We start from the raw sequence: 17121 nt of genomic DNA on the forward strand, positions 1-17121 counted from the left end.
TCATGGCAAAAACTGAGTAAGAGAATGACATGAGGACTTTAATGCTGTCTAGCTATCAAAAAGTAGCGGAATATGCACAAAATAAGGGTGAGGGGAAAGTATCTGTGTAGCTTATATAATACACCGTAAATCCCAAGATCAACACTTTTATCTCAGACATCCAGATGTGCCCCAAGTTCCCCAAGGCACAGCAAGGAAAAAGAGTTCCAGAATATGAAAGCTTTATCATGTTAGTCTATTGTGAATTTAGCAGGCAGGAAGATAGATGATGTCATACCTCATACAACTTAATACCTCATTGTTGAAAGTGCATATCTTATCTATAAATGAAATTGCTGCTCCATCTTGCTCAAGCCTGTACACTTGGGCTGAGGTACAAGGAAAACCAGAGCAAACTGTGATGGTGAAATCCTGATTTGCTCAAGTTAATGACTGAACTCTTTAAGGGTACTATTACTTGATAATTTATTAGTATTTATTTGTTTTCACAGACTGAAGCAGAGCATTTTGCAAGTCTCTTTGTTTATTTTTATGTAAAATGCAACCTACAAGGTCATGGTATAGGAAAGGAGATACTCTGCTGTGTCATGACAGGGTAATATTCCAGTATGGCATCTTTTAAAAGAAGTGCTGTTGACTGTAGTGTAGGATTGCCGTTTGCTTCATTTGCAGACACTGGATGACTGGCAGGTGGGAGATCAAACCAACTAGTTACCTGATGCCATAGAAGGAGGAAGCAAAGAGCAATCCTACAGACTTTATAGGTCTTGGTGTGGTTGACAGCAAGGAAAAAGGTGATGGTGTAGATCTTTTGTGTAAGTTTTGTAAGGTGAGAATAGGCATTTAAGGTAGGATACGCTGCTTTGCTAATATTTAGGGATTTGGACAGATACCTGTATCATAGAATTCTGTCAGTAACTTGTCTGTCAAAATACTGATTCAATTTGCCGTTCCTAAGACATCTGAACAGTAATAGGTTGCTTTTATTACTACTTTTTCATCTTTTAGAGCCCCCCTGCCAGACATCCATAAGTTAAGCACATAGTTGTATTTTTTTGTTTTGTTTTCAAATTCTAGGTCAGTTCTTTTTCAGGGATACTTTTTGGGAGTCACTTCCTTTTATGATAAGACACTAGAAGCTGATAATGCAGTAACAGCAACTTTTTTGCATGGGAAAACTCCTGTTTTGCATGGGAAAAAATGCTGCAGTTCCATTTGCTGCTTCCAGAAAAATAGGCTGGCTTTTTTTTTGTTTTTAGGATTTGTCAGCACTTTTCTTGTAAAGGTAAGTAAGAAGGAGTACAAGGTCTTCAGGTACTCAGTGAACAAAGACAAAAACCACACAGCAAAGCCACAAACACGGTTTTGATGTTTTAGCTCATTGCACTGAGTTTCAGTAAGTTACAAACGTTTTTTTTAAAAAGAAAAGGTGATATCAGAAAAGAGCCTGTTAATTTCGGGTGTCTCAGTTGGAGTGAGTCATTTTAAAGGTGCCTAAAATCCCAAAACTGCTAAGTAATCTCCCTTTGAAAACAGAGAGCAATAAACATGTCTCAAAAGTCCATGTTCAAAAATGGAGACACCCAGAATCTCTCCTGACTTCTGAAGATCACAGCTGTAGCAATTAAAGGTCTGAGGACTTCTTTTAAATGTGCAAATAAGAGCACCTGACCACAACAGATGCTTTTTTAAATTATTTTTTTTTATTCTGTAGAGCTTCAAGTCTTTAGTCAGTGGTTGAATCCTTTGCTAGTAGCGCTCTCTTGTGGCTATTATTTTCATTAAATGACTTCAAAGAGATTTCAAAGATAGAAACATAATTTAGAGATTTCTGCCTTAAAACACATACAGTCTCTTTTGGATAAGCATTCCTAAATTAAATGCCCTAATACATATTTTAATGATGCAGGAAGGGCAATCTAGACAAAAGCATTCCAAATTGCTTCCCGGGACATCTCAAAGGGGGCACATGTATTGAGTGTTCAGGTTTTTAACTGTTTTTTGTCTTTGTATTTTCGGTGAAGAGCCATATGCCTGAGGAAGCCACAGCCAGGTGGAGGAGAGACTGGGACAGACAGATGATGCTTTTCCTGTGGGGCTGTTTTCAGTGATGAGCAGGTTACTCCCCACAATTTTGGTTATTAAAACAAATGAAAAAAAGTTCTGGGAAACCTTTCCCAGTGAAACTGATATGTGTGTTCCTGGTGAAAGCTTTTCACCCTGAATCACTGTTTTCTAATTCCAGGAATGGGACTGGAGAAGGTGAGGTGTGTAACTCTTGACCTCTTGACCTGTTCTGTTTTCAAATTAGAAAGCTTTTAGCTGGTGTTTTGTTTCTCAGTAAGGCGGTAAAGCCTTCTAGAAGCTCAGATTGTGGTGTGCACGGGTTTCCTTTCAAGTAGGAACATACAGTTTCTTGTTCTAAGAAAGAGAGCTATTAATGAGAAGTTTGGTACTACATAGAGTCAATACCATTGGGATGACAAATGCAGTGTCATAGCTTTATAAGCACGTCTGCATTAATACCAAGTGTGTGAAGTTGGCTGTAGGCCCCTTCTCCTTCTACACTGTAATGCAACAGCAAGTAGAGTAACGATCCCAGGTTATGTACTTAGTTGTACTTCCTTGGAGAGAGGCAGGTTTACACTTGCAGGAAGGCCTTGAGTGAGAAGGTCTTCACCCTCAAAGTGCATGACAGCGAATTCCTTATTATACAGTAGGCTGAAATGTTTGTGCATGGCATTTATCTGGTCATCCACCTTCTCTGATCTTTGGATCCTATGTATAAAATAAGAACAGTGATAATCGCAGTACTTCTAGGGATATTTTTAAAAATGCAAGGAGTCTTTTATAAATGCTTTCATAGCAATTATGTGACTGTTTATTTGCAGCTGTTTTCCAGCAGATGTATTGCCATGCCCTACAGTCCTTGTAAGATGAGCTTGCTTTGTCTGTTTGCTGTTCTGGCTGCAGTGTAGCAGGACAGCTCATCAGTATCTGACTGCAGATTAAGACTGAAAAAAAGCTTTTTAAAGCCAAATTAAAAATGCTATTAGAAAACTGTATTTTGAGACTCAGGTTTTCCTTCTTTAAAATTAAGAAGATACTTGGTTTTTAACTTGTTTTTCTTTTCTTTTTTTTTTTACCACTGTGCCAGGTAATTCTAATACTTTTTCAGTCAGTGGATTCTATAGTATAGTACTCACTCTTTGCTATTTGTTGTTCTCTTACGCAAAATGAAGATGGACTTGCTGGTGGAAATTCAGGGAAAAATTCCTTTTTTCCACTTGATTTTACTTCTGTTTTGCCAAATGAGTCCTCAAGTATAGGATAGTATTTGTCAGCTGGACTTTGCATCCTCATTCACACAACAATAACTCCATGGTTTTTTAGACTCTTTCAGAAACAGCGTTAGAAAAATGTCCCATGAAATGAGAGGCTTTCTTTCTCTGAACTGAATGTGCATATGCACAAACGTGCATTTTTTAATGTTGCTAAGCAAGGCATCATGCTAGCTTACCTTTATTGAGACTTACTTCCAAAAAAACATCATTATATTAGCTTTAACATCTACTAGAAATCAATACTCTCACCTTTATATACAGTGCAATCATTTTTTGATAGAAAATTGCAGTCTGGCTGGGAAAGTTTTAGCCATATGCCATCTAACCTCCAGTGAGTTCACAGTGAAGCTGTTGGACTTCTTTGTAATTGTGTAATTTCCATATGCCGTCTTAACTAGATTTGTTACTAAAATCTAAATATGCCTGCATAAAATAAGACCACTTCTTGCCCTTTTGCCAACCTCCGCCTCCCTCCTGAAGTTTGAGGATTTCTGTAAATCCATGGTACTTCCAGCATTTCCTTTGCAACTGTAGGCGCATCCTCCTTTGACTTGTGAAAATCCATTAATTTCTCATACAGAGGATGTAGGTCAGTCAGTGGGTAAGGATGCTGCAGTGCAACCAGCTTATTGTGACAATCAATCTGCTGTTTTATAGCACAGAACGTATAGACATTGTGTGTTTGGTGTGGTGGGTCCTTGAACCTGAGGAAAACCTGGTATTGGCATATAGGCCAGTATACTGGAAGAAAGTATATCCTCATTCTCCTGGGCTTATCCTTAAGGATACAGTAGAACTAATCTTTTTCGTTTCCCCCCAAAGAAACTCTGTGCAGCCTGTTACTGTATTCTTTACATCCTCAGGTATGATGATGGTCAGCAACCACAGCAAGTTTACATGTGCAGATCTGTCCAGCAGCAGGGGATTAGTGGTGTGACTATGAAATAAAGCTTATTTTTTCAAAAGATTATTAAAATAAATTGTCCTTTGAACAAAATCTCCAGAATTTGTAACATCAGTCTCCCTGGGTGATGGAAGGACATACCTGCCGCTTTTCTCCATAGGCGTTGATTTCCAGTGCCTTCCAGAGTACTGAGATTATTTATTTCTGGGGATATCACAGGCTGCTTCTTTTGGGGGGAAAGTGCTGCTCCCTGAGAAGACTGGCTGGTTGGTTTTAATGTATAGGAGAAATATCTATAACTCTCAAATGCCGTTGACAGCCCATGAGATCTTAAGAGGCCCAGGTTGCTCTGGAGATTCTCTTTTGGCTTTGCTCCTTGAGCAGATTTGTCACCTCATAAGTGACATTAACTTCTTAACAATGCAGTGCTCCAGACTGGTCTATTCACCTACATAGATGCTTAGAAGATTGCAAAAGGAAAAGATGGAACAGCTGGGAAAAAAAACCCCACAACAGTATTGGTAGCCTTATCTCAGTGTATTTTCCATGTGCCATGTCAAGCACCACTTCAAATTAAAAATAAAAATCCCTTCTCCCTCCTCCTCCAGGAGCAGTCCTCTGGTTCATTTTTTGGGCTTTGCTCAGCTTTTCCCTGCCAAGCTCCACAGGCAGTGTTCACTGGAGTCAGTCGGTGGAGTCACTGGTATGAATAATCAAAACTGCTACGGCCTCTTAGCAGGGAGCAGTAACAAGGCTCCTTTGTGCGTCTAATTATATCCCCTAAGCTGGCACAGCGGCGCGGATTAGCACAGGGGGAGGACAGTCTGTCACCAAGGGCTGCAGGGTCCCGTGTTCTGCTCCGCCAGCATCGCCCGCTTTTGCCGGGGACAGAGCCCAAGCGGGTGCCACCCACACCCCACACGTGCCACCCCAGCGCTTCTCTGGCCTGGTCCCGCTCCCTGATGTGGAGGCTTGCCTGCCAGCTGGGAGCCATGCCTGGTCCGTGAGGATGGGGTCTGGGGAGGAGGCGCTGCCCGGCGCAGTGCCTGGGTAGGTACCTGGGGCCGTGCCAGCGCGGGGAGGCTCCCGCCAGGCGAGCCAGGAGGCAGGGCACCAGCACCTGACCAGCTCCAGCGTGCCCGCTCCAGCGGCTCCTCACCATCCACGGCCCATCGTTGGGATAAGCAAGTGCTTGGCGGTGCCTTTCTCTTGGCTTTTCTGTATCTTTAACTTGTCCGTGGAGGGCAGGAGGGAGCTGTGTGGGTTGTCTCAAATGTGTCTGATTAAAATTTCATAATAGGATTGTTGAAGCGGAGTCGGCAGGTGCGGAAGAGGGGAGGTGACTTTGAGAGGAGTATTCTGTGGTTTGCTTGCCAGTTTACCCTCTGTTTCTCACACAGACCTGGGTTCAGCACACTTCGTGTGGCTGACCAAAACCACTCATCTGCCAGCAATGCCATGCGCTGGGGCGGTTTGCCGTTGCTACTTTTTAATTTAAGAGGTCTGCAGCTGGTTTTCTTGGGCTGGTCTCTTTATCCCGGTATATGTCATTAGAACAAGTGGAGTAGCAGCATCAGTCTGTTAGTGAAACTTGAAGTGTCAAGGCCTGAGAATTTTGCAGTCTTGAGCTTTTATTGGTGTGAAAAGAAATTTCAGTGGAAAAAGTTTCCTATGCTGTGAGCAGTTTGCCAACTGAGGTTACACAAGGGTGCAAGGGGATTTTTACGGAACAGTGCAAGAGGAAACGAGTATGCTGATAAACATATGAAACCAAAATTGTTTTTTTATTGCTGTAAATCTATAAAGAAGGGACTGGGATTTCTCCTTGAGAAGGAGAGGAATATGAAGTAGTGAGCAAAACTTGGGGGGGGTGGGGGGAGACAATCTTTTAAATATACTTGTCTTATGCAGTTTGGGGGGGGGGGGGGGCGGTGTTTAAACAATAAATTGGGAACAGCAGAACAGTAGGATTTTTTTTCTCCCGGCCAGGCAGTCACTGCTTCCTGCTCTTCAAGAACATATGCTGTGAAGGTGGGGTGCCAGAGCAGCGTGGGCTCAGGCTGTGTTTCTGTCTCTATCTGCTTAGCGGTGACCAGACAGACAGAGCAGCCAGCTCCATTAGAGAAATCCATAATCTAGTGAGGCTAATGGAGCTGCCCTCCAGCATGAGCTGCTCAGATAGGAACTTCCCATTGTATTTGTGGGGCAGGATCCCAGAAGAGTTATGATCAATTTCTGTGGGTTACTGTAGGTTTATACTAAAGCATAATAATACATAGCAGAGCATTGGCACTTAAAACATCACACATTTTTGCTGACCTCACTGAACTTTGAGTAAAACTATAAAATCTCAGACTTTCATTAGTTACTTGGAACTCATACGTAGTGTTCAGTGTGTCTCTTTCAGTGATTTTTTTTTTATATGAAAGACATCTTTTCTATTCTTTGAGGCTGTTTAAACTTCCCTGAGGAGCTCTATACCACCCTAACACCAGTGTTACAACCCGATTTTGTTTTCCAGCTGAAGAAGACTCAATCTGGAACATATAATGCGAACAGCCAAGTATTCACTGTTAGACAGAGCCATATTCATTGCTCTGGGTTTAAAAATAGTGGTGTAGGCACAACTTGCATGTGGACGTAGTATTGTTATTTGTTGTGAGATTGTCTGTAGATATCTTGCCTCAGGATCTGTACCTTGGTTTATGTAGTAATTGTGCATGCATTAAACTATTCAGAGGGATGCTGATAGCCCCTGGAGCTTTATAACTCTTACAAGCTCTAGCAGCAGGAGTAACTATTTATGAATATTAGTTAGAGCTTTTTTCCCTCTATTTCATCATCCATGGTAACTGATCTGGCCTTGGAAAATTGTTGAGGTAGTTTCCGATCTCATTTCTTTGCATCCAAGCACATGTTTCAACTTGTGGTTTTTTAGTTTTATTTTTGCCAGATTGACTTTGTTGTAAAACTTATTCTTGGTGATAATTAGGGTGACTAAGGACTTGAGATCTGAAAGGGTAGTGTGAGGTGGGCTGGAAGAGGAATAATCTATTGAAGATTTGTGGCGTTACTGCTGTGAAGTGATTCTGTTTTCAGTCTTGCTCGGAAAATAGCTTTTATTTCACTGTGAAGTGACTGAACGCAGCTTTCAAGTCTAATGATGTTAAATTGGGTGCATATTTTGGCACATTCAGTTTCTGCAAAATAAACCTAAAAGCCTGCAAGAAGATTATCCACTAAACAAAATGAGCTCTGCTCTGGGAATCCCAGAAATCAGAATTGTTTGCTCACTTTTAAACTTCTAGGTCTAAGTGGTTTTAAGTGTTTTAAGGCTGCCATACATCGGCTCAAAATAAGGCCTATAGTGTTCCCAGGGTATCCAAATCAAGAGCAACAGTGCTGTTGCAGCTTAGGTTAAGGGGGGTTAGGGTTTTTTACATTTTTGATCAGCATAAATTTACTGAAGACTTGGGTGTGTTTACATAGTAGTGGGACTGGAGTGGGTACTTCACCTGAACCAGCAGTTCAGGCCAGGAGCTGTGGGAGCTGCTGCCTCGGGGCCTGAGGCACAGGGGTGGCACAGGGGACAGCCACTTGTCAGTGTCAGCTGCTGTTTCTCTGGGGCAGGTGGCAGTCATGGGTGAGTCTTCGGCAGAGGTGTCGCTGTTCTGATATCCTTGTATTCATTGCATTTCCTTTTCGTGAACTGTCAGTCATAGTTTGTGTCTGTATTTCTGGAAGAGTCTCATGTTATTGAGAGGAATGAAGAAATTAAGCCTTCTGTTTTCAAGGTTCAGACATACCTCTCTGTTTCTCTGTGTGTGATGGAGGGAGGAAGGTTTGGGCAGGGTGGAGACAGGACAAGGCTGTGTGTCCTGTGCAGAGTAAAGGGACCCATCCTCTCCAGTCACAGCTGCTAATCTCTGCAATAAGAAAAGTATCACTGTCTCTGGATGACACCCATTCTTACCCATTCTTGCTTCTGTGGCCATCAGCTGGACGGTCTTGCTTAACCACTGTGTCCTTATCAGCACTGTCTTGTCGCACAGAGGATTGAAGTTGGGGTCCAGCTCTGTTTCTTTCAGGTGAAGCAGGATGTGGAGCCAGCCTCAGCAAGAGGAGCCAGCTTCTTTCATTTAGCTCACTGAAGCCCCCATCTCCCCACAGGGACAGAGTGGGGTGGCCTTGCCTTTCTCAGGGTAAGGTGCAGATCTGCAGCCCCACAGGCTGGTAAGAACCCTCACTGACAGCGGTGACAACGTTACACCTACCCATGCAGATCCCCTCTACTTCAATGAAGTCTCTACACAAAATGTTGGAGGAGATTGGGCCCTAATTAATACAGGCATAGGAGGAGAGGAGCTCATGCTCCAAGAAGTTGCTGAAAAATAGCTGCCCTTTACCAATGGAGAAATTGTAGATGAATACACAAATGTTTCAAATTGTACTGCTTCTTGTTATTGTGCTGTTACAGCTGCAGTCATCAGTTGGACGTTAAGAAGGGGATATAACTTGGAACTGAACAATTAGCTTCTCCGTGTGAAGCTTAAGCTGCCCCTGGGAGGTAAGGAGGGAGAGGTTACCTCAGAAGGTGATTGTGCAACTGCAACCACCTTATGCCTTTGGCTTCTAGCACGTTAAGGCAGCTGAGATTTCATGCCCAAATTATGAACTCTGTGATGTGCAAAAACTCTATTGTCTGTTTTAATCTGAAAACAGTTGTTATGAAAATAAAAACCCTTTTTAAAAACAGCACCATATATCACAGAGTGATTTACAGTTGCATAGCTATGTCCAAATGTCACATTCAGTGTAAATTTTTACTTTTTTTTTTTTTAACAGAGCATTTTTTCCTTTTAAATATCTGTTGTCCTTCTGAGACCAAGATGCCTTGAGGGAAAGTTTCTGCATAAAAAGCTTATTCAGTTCTTTATTAATGTGGAAAATACTGTCTTTTTTTTTTTTTATAGTATTGCAGTCGTGTTTTCTCTGTTACGGCTAAGCTGGAATAAATGGGTTCTGGATGCTGTGTGAAATGGCCAGTACTTACTCAGAAGATTACTTGACAATCCCAAGTGTTGTGAGAATAGGCTGAGAAGCAGTATTTGAATGCTTAACAAGTGCAAGCTCTTAAATTGATGAGCAAAAAGACTTCATGTGGGCCTGTTGAGTTGGTTCTACTTCCTATTACACTGTTTTTTCTGCCCAAAAAGGACTATATCATTGGTAATGGAGACCTGCGGTTTTGTTCTAAATGTGTATTTGATTAAATACCATTCTTGCAGTGCATCTGCTCTAGCCGTGCCTTTTTGTGAACAATTTTATCACATCATGTATCGCCAGGGTTGCATTATCCTGTGCATTTCAGTGCCACCACACCAGCACAGTTTCAACAGAGGTTTAGGAAAGGCTTTTGGGTAAGGAAGTCTAAATTGGCCCATGAGTTTGTCATTCTGTATGAATTCTCTTACTGGTCCTGTTGGCTGGTGGTATTTTCAGTATTCCTACTCTTAGGTCTTGCTGAACCCAAGTCACTTCTGCTGCTGTATTTGGGGAAGAAAATGCGATACAGCACTTAAAGGTTTCAGGAAATGGGAAAGCCAGAATTTGACTGTTCCTCTGATGTAGAAACAGTTGGAGGGTTGAGATAGAATACTGATGCAGAAATTCAAGAAACGGGAAACTGAGTTCACTGGTATGACGCTGTTGGTCTTGTAAATCAGGATGTCCGTACCTCCTTTTTAGTGCAGTGGTGATCTCGGTATTACAGCTTCAGACTGGACAAGAGGTGATAGTAATCATTCCTTGAAGAAAACAGAAGCTGTTTGTGGCCAGTTTGCGCTGGTTTTAGATAGGGAATAAGATGGTTTGTTGTTAGGGACTGGTAGCGCTGCATCCTCTATGTGTTAACATAGTGTCTGTTTCTGAAGCTGGATGAATAGTTCCCACCTGAAGGAACGACAGGTACTGGGTTTAATTTTTATGCATGGAAGTTTATAGTTACGGTATTGTGAATCCAGAGGTGTTGAAAGCAAGATGTTTATGGAGCTCAAGATACCGCTTTTAAGGTCTACAGGCTGGAGGAAGCTTAATTGCCAGCACAGGGCATGTCAGGAGTAAACTGGGAGCTGGTGGACTGGAGTAGAGGGAGCTGAGAGAATCTGAGATTTCTTTTGAGAAAAGTACTTTTTTTTGTGATCTTGCCTGTGTACTTCTGTAATGTCCTGTGAATTCTGATGGGACGAAAGGCAGATCCTTATCTTCCTGTGTTTTCTTCATTCGTGTTGAAGGTCAGTCAATACACATCCTCACGCAGTGTGGGGTTATATTTTTTTTAGGCATACTCTGTTGATTATTCCTAGCTCATAGATAATGTGGGGGGGTTGCATGTAGGTCTGTTGAAATTGGTAGGTTTTAGAAGGTTCAGCTCTGAAGCCTAATTTGAATTCAGGCCTGCAGGTTGTCCCTAAACTAAACAGATTGTGAAGGCTGTTTATCTAAACCATTAAATGATTCTCACAAGTCATTGATAGAGCTTTTAAACCTAGTCTAATCAACTAGCCAGGTACACTGGATTTAATACATATTCAGTGTTTTCCTACGTGTTTTAACTTGATTATTAAGTGCGTACAGCACCATCTTCTATCATTGCAACTTTCCTTCTGACACTACAGTAGATCCACACAAAAAAATCTTGTCTGGCTGCCAGCGACACAGGTGGAAAAGACTGTGTAGGAACTGTCCCGCAAAGGGAGTGCGAGCTTGCCATGTCCTTCAGGAGGGGATGGTGAGAATAACCAACCCCAGATAAGTATGGGATGGGGGCTGGAGAGAGAAAAGAATCTGAAGACAAAGGCGGCGATGGGCCTCCAGGAGGAATTGTGCTGGCGACTCCCTGCAGGAAGATGGCTGAGCTGAGCCAAGAGCTTCCAGTGCAGAAGGTGAAGATATGAAAACTTGTTGCAAGGAGCTTCTGTATTTGCTGGGGATTAGGAATTGGGTGGGCTGCCGTTAGACCAGGCTGGTTCATCATTTCATGGTTACTCAGTTGTTAACAGCTTTCCTTAATTAAGATACAGTTTTCTTCAACTGATGTGTTTTCGATACATTTTAACCAGAAAAGATAATAGTTTGTGAATCACTCTAACTTACCAAATAGTGAAGTTGATTAGGAGCCCAATCTTCATGTAGTTTTTTCCTGATCATCAAAATCATTTAAACTTTGAAAAGAGTTGATTATTCTAGGGGCAGTCAGTCATAGATTTGTCTTAGGATGACAAGGCTGCTAATGACTTTATTTGCTTGAAAATTTTATTCTTTAATTTCTATAAATGGGTTTCAGTGTTGCTTGAGACTACCAACTGTTCTTCTCTCAACTGTTCATTTTCTGTAGTTTGTGTGTCTGTGTATGTTATGTGCAGAGTCTTGGATGCCTGGGTTTTTTTGCCTGTGGCTGATCCAGCTGTCGCTGAACAGAGGGATGTAAGGCAGCAGGGCTCAGCTGTCTGGGGTCAGAGAAGAGTTTTTTCATATACTGAGCTGATTAGTTTTCATCATTGGTTCATCCCATTCCAGTGAAGTATGTCACAGGGGATTTTCCCAAAAGAATAGATGCTAATATGCAAGGAGAGGTGGTTCTGACAAACAGATAGGGTATGTGCTGCTGTTAATGGAGAGAAGACGAGTCTTGAAACAAAAAATCTGGTGTGGCTGTGTGTTGCCAGTAGTGATTTGAATTTGTGTATCTCGACCCTCCTGTGTTTGTTTTGGAAAACAGTGCACAGCTGGCAAACTAACAATAACGTTGCTGCTGATTATTTCTGATCCTAGGAGCTTCACCTTAAATTCACTTTCCTAGGCTATTGAGCTGGTATACTAGTTTTTTAAATCTCATATAAGCAGTGTTTGATCAATTATGATGTGAAAGCATTTCTATTTAATTTTCAGCAGATACCCAATACAAAAATCTTCAAAAAATTTTCCTCAATATAAAACTCTATTCAAGCTTTTTTTTTTTTGATTCAGGGAGTAAGCGTGGAAGCAAGGAGATGTTGTCTGTTGTTCTTATAAAGTTCACTATAGATCTGCATATGTAAAAGGCATTGCCTTAAAATACCTACCGTGATGATATTTACCAGTAATTTTTCAGGTTTATTGCTCACCATGAACACACATTTTTCACACATTTTTGGTTTAATCTCTATAAAAGCAAGGGTGTGAAGGTCCCCACACACGTAACTCAAAATTCTAAGTCCTGGTATTTCTGCCTCAGCTGGGAAGGCCCCCCTGTTAGCTTTTGAGCAGGGTTTGTGCAGTCACTGTATGGCTCACCCAAACAAAGCCTAAATTTACTGACCCTTTTTGAAAGGACATTAAGGCTGTCCTGGATAGACAGTCTGAATACTGGCATAGAGCATACTTTAGAAAAAGCATTTAAATTGCTGCTGTCTAGCCTCAGGGCAGCAGGAAGTTGAGGCATCCAAGGCAGAATCCGAGTGAAAGGCAGTAGGACAACCTTACAAAAAGGGAACAAAGCGCTTCAGACTGTGATGTTCTAGAAAGAAGCAGGGAGATGAATTCAGAAGTGGACAGTGGGTCAGGTTTTAGCAGGGCTTTGGTGTATTGGGAAGACCAAAACCTGGTGGTTGAAGTACCAAACCATCCATCTGGACAGAGAAGTTGTGGGCATATTTTGAAAAGCCTAAAATGTGACTTTGCTTATACATATGGATACATGTATATGTACATATCATATGTGTATTATCTATACATAAAAATACATGTGTATATGAGAGGGGTGTGCGTATATATACAACTTTTTTGATTCATCCTTACTGGTTATGAATGACAGAGTGAAGGCTTACTTCAAATTCTGTTGGGAGGAGGGGGTCCTTTAATATGGAATTGTTGCATGAAAATTTTCAGGAGGCTTTCTGTGATCTTCCTTCTCATGTTCTTTCGCACATACATGCCACCCCCCTCCCTTTCTCCTTTTTCAAACAAACAAGGAAGAAATACAGTGGGAGAGTAACTGTTCAGGAAAAGTGTTCAATCTCAAGTTTTGGATTCTTTGTCTTCCTTTTAATATCACTTTTACCCATTGCTTGGTTTTCTGTCACATCCAGAGATATAGACAGGTAAGTCAAGAGGCAGGACAACACAGAAAATGGCAAGGGGAAAGGAGGGAGGGGATGGTATTGCACTTAACCTAAAGCTTCCTTATAGCATTGGTAGCAACTGTTTGAGCGTAGATTAGGATAACTCATGGATGTATTGAGTTACTAAGAGTGATACAAGAAGCTGTTCACATTCCCTATATAGTTTTGCCGCTGGACCTTAGTCTGTTGCCAAATTTTACCTGTCAGATAGATTTGCCAGGTGACTAACATAACATGAAGTAATTTGAATTCTACAAATATAGTTGCCTGAGAGAGAAAATCTCTTTGTGGAGGGCGATGACTCCCTCAGTACTCTGTAGAAAGGAATGTTGTTTGTCTATTTGAGGGGAGGGCAGGAACAAAGAAGGAAGAAATTTTCACCAAATAAGTGCTTATTCCGAAACAATACTTGATTTGTTCAGATAGCAATTTTATCTTTTTCATTTTTTAGAAAAAAAGTCATTCTGTTCTAATTTTGAGCTCCCAGGTTAGGCAGTTGGTTGAGGCCTTCACAGTCTGCAGGGGAAAATACATTGAACTATTTTTGGAATGAAAAATGGTGACATTGTTAATTTCTTCTTATTTGAGGCCTCTGTGGGTAGCTGCAGCTTCATGGTGGTTTTCAGCCTCCTTTTTATTTCTGCCAAGGATTCAGAAGACTAAAAAAATCCAAATAATGTTTTTCACAAATTAAGTGCTTTATTTACAGTGCCTGTTTGCATACCCATTTAATTGCACTATATGTCAGTCTTCTAGCATAGTTTAATTCATAGAGCACAAGAGTGGTGAACTAAAAAAAAAACAACAGAGAGACATGGCTTGGAAGGACTTTTTTCCCCCCAATACATACAGAATTATAAAAATGTCATTAATGAGGTGTTAGTATGTCTGGCCTAGTGTTATTTTAAAGGGGGTGAGGTGGGAAAGCTGGGAACTATGAAGCCGTTTGGGATTTATAAGGGGTCAAGCAAGGGCACCTGTGCTGTCACTACAAATTCTTGAAATTTTCTCTACATGGTCTGAAAAACCATGGATGAGTGGCTTGCTGAGGAGATCCCAAAGACTGAACTCCTAGTCAACTTGCATGGCTGGTATGGGGCAACAGGGCAACACTATTTATAACTGGCCACTTAACGATGTCTGACAGGATTGTTTTTTTTTCCTGTAGGACAAACAACTGTGCCATGATTTGGTTTATTTGACTTCGGAAACAATCCGAGGGCACTTGTGAGCCGTACCATTCAGTACATGCAGTGGCTGAGCGTGCTTGTTTTGAGGATGCCAATGAATTGTGCATTTGACCTTTAAGCACATGTAGGTTTCCATTTTATCTCTGTGCCGCAGCCTTTCTGCATATCCATGGCGTGCAGGCAGGGCGATTTGGTAGCCATTTACCTTACACTGGGGAACTGGGACAAATTCCTGGTTATAGGCGAGGTTTAAAATAGCTGTAAGTAGTTTGGACCTCCTCCTGCAGCTGTGAAAATGTGAACTTGGGCTATTTTAAAAGCAAAGCGCCGGGGAGAGGCTTTACCTCACCACTGAAGTCTTGAGTTGCATCTTGGTGAACGGAGAGGAATTTTATTTTGATAGCTGCCATCCAGTTAAACTACATTGACTGGGTCCCAGATCTGGGGCTTGCAGGGAAGTTGTACCTTGAAACACGTGGGCTGTGCTGTGAAACAGTGGTTTGCAGCTTTGGGAACAAAAATGTTCTGTAGGAACTAAAGGGACTAAAAACTTGAGTATATACATATTTTTTAATCTTTAATATGAATAATCACTACAACAGTGGTAACCCGGAGGGTTGGTCCTGACTGTGTGATAGTTCTTTGTGGATACAGCTCAGTTCTGACTGAGGCCACTGACGACGCCTTCCTTTTAAACTGGGAAACTTGGGAATTCTTGTCTAAGCCCGGGGTTTATTTCCTGCCGCCGCCGAACAGTAGGCAGCACTGCGCTTGCGGCGGGCCGTGGCGCGGCGCTGCCCGCAGCCGGCAGGGGGCGCTGGCGGCACGGGCTGCAGTGGCGGGCACGCCTCGCGCCCAGTCCCCTTCCCGCCGGTGCCGCGGAGAGCCGGGGGGCGGCGTTCGCTGCTCGTCATGGCTGCTGCGTGCTGCCTGTGTCAGCGCAGGTGGAGCCCGGCCGTGCGCGGCTTGTGGCGAACCGGGAAGGAGTTTTCCTCCTCCCCCTCAAGGCGAGCTCAGCCATTTTGAGGAACTATTTAGATTTCAGCTGGAAAGTAATCGTGCAGCTCGGTAAATTTCGAGCGACATAAGGACGTGAAGTAACAGAAGACAGCCTTTAAAGAGGGAAATGGCTGGGCAGTCCCGGTTAAAATGTCCCATTAGGATGACTGTTCATTTCACATTTCCAAGGTTTTACCTGAAGAATCCCTGTAGGAACTGTTTGTTACCTTGTACTTGAGGTGGATCAGTGTGTCTGTGTGTGGGTATGTCACCACTGGTGGTATTAAAAAAACTCCTTTGAGCTACAGGGCCAGTAATGAGATGGGTGAGAGGGATGCAAAGCCAGTTTTCTGTTTCAGAAAGGTGTGAGCCAGCAGTCAGGCCTTCCGTCTGTTGGTTCAGCAGAGGGCTGGAACGGAACATTAACAGCCAGATAAAACCTAGCAATTGCTTTCCACCTGGACACAGGTCCCTGGAACTGCCTGTCCTCCTTTAGCTTTGGGACTCCAAATAGAAAAGCCTGTATGATAGGGTTACAGCAAGGGTGCTCTTTGGTAGATGAGAATGACACAAATTATCTTGGGCGGTGGGGGGAATGAATACCCATGTCTGTTGTATCTGGGTCTGTTGTATCTGCAGGTCGTATATCTGAGTGGTACCTACAAGAATTCAGAATGAGCCTGAAAGCAGAGGAAATGGCTCATACTCATTGACACTGTTGTATGCTGAGATAGTTCCTTTACCTTATTCAATTTGCTCTCTACTTTTCATTTTTAAGGTATTTTTCTGACCTTTGTTATTGTTTACAGATAAATCTGCTTGCCCAGTTTCATTGTTTTTCTCCCTTGGTCAAAGAAATACATTTTTTCTCTTTGATTTTAGTTTTTTTTGGGGTGGGGTTTTTTTTTGTTTTATTTTCCTCTGTATCCAGTCAACCTCCTGAGTATTGCTGCAGCAATCTAAACCACTATCTTAACTCTATAGCCTGTGAAATTCAGAATGTCTTTCTTAATGACTTACAAGTAATAACTATAAAAGGACAGATTTATACTGAAAAACTGGATTGGTAATGTTCTATTGCTAAAGTATTTGCACACACATGTCATTGAGACCACTATCTAAGGGATTGCTTATAGTCAATAGAAATTGTTTTATTCTCTTTGTATCATATCTTCAAAGCTTATCAGCATTTTCCTTCCAGCAGCTTTTTAAAAGCACTGGTAGAAAGACACTCAGTGAAATGCTTTTATTAATGCTTTCATTAATGCTGGAGGTTTTCTGGGTTGTAGGTTCAGATGATCTCATTCTGTCACTCAGAATTAATACAGAGGTATTACATTAGAATACAAATGCTCAGCTTCCAGCATCTTAAGTTGCCTGCAAAGTATTCCTCTTTTGGGTCTTTTAATCTTTTCTGTCCAGTCCTTCTACCTATATGTGCCGAGCTTTGGGATCAATATTCATGCTGTGCTCCACTTATTAGAAAAAATTGTTTCTGGAAATGGAGGACATAGTAAGTGTAA

General features: G+C 42.0%; 1 protein-coding gene across 2 annotated transcripts in view; it reads left to right on the forward strand.

The window, feature by feature from the left end:
• The window catches only part of SHROOM2 (shroom family member 2), a 128052-nt gene that overhangs the window by 61288 nt on the left and 49643 nt on the right, over nt 1-17121 (forward strand). The gene's annotated exons all lie outside the window — the stretch shown is intronic.

Source organism: Falco peregrinus, chromosome 4 (genome assembly GCF_023634155.1).
Source record: "Falco peregrinus isolate bFalPer1 chromosome 4, bFalPer1.pri, whole genome shotgun sequence".
In the NCBI taxonomy this organism is placed as follows: Eukaryota; Metazoa; Chordata; class Aves; order Falconiformes; family Falconidae; genus Falco; species Falco peregrinus.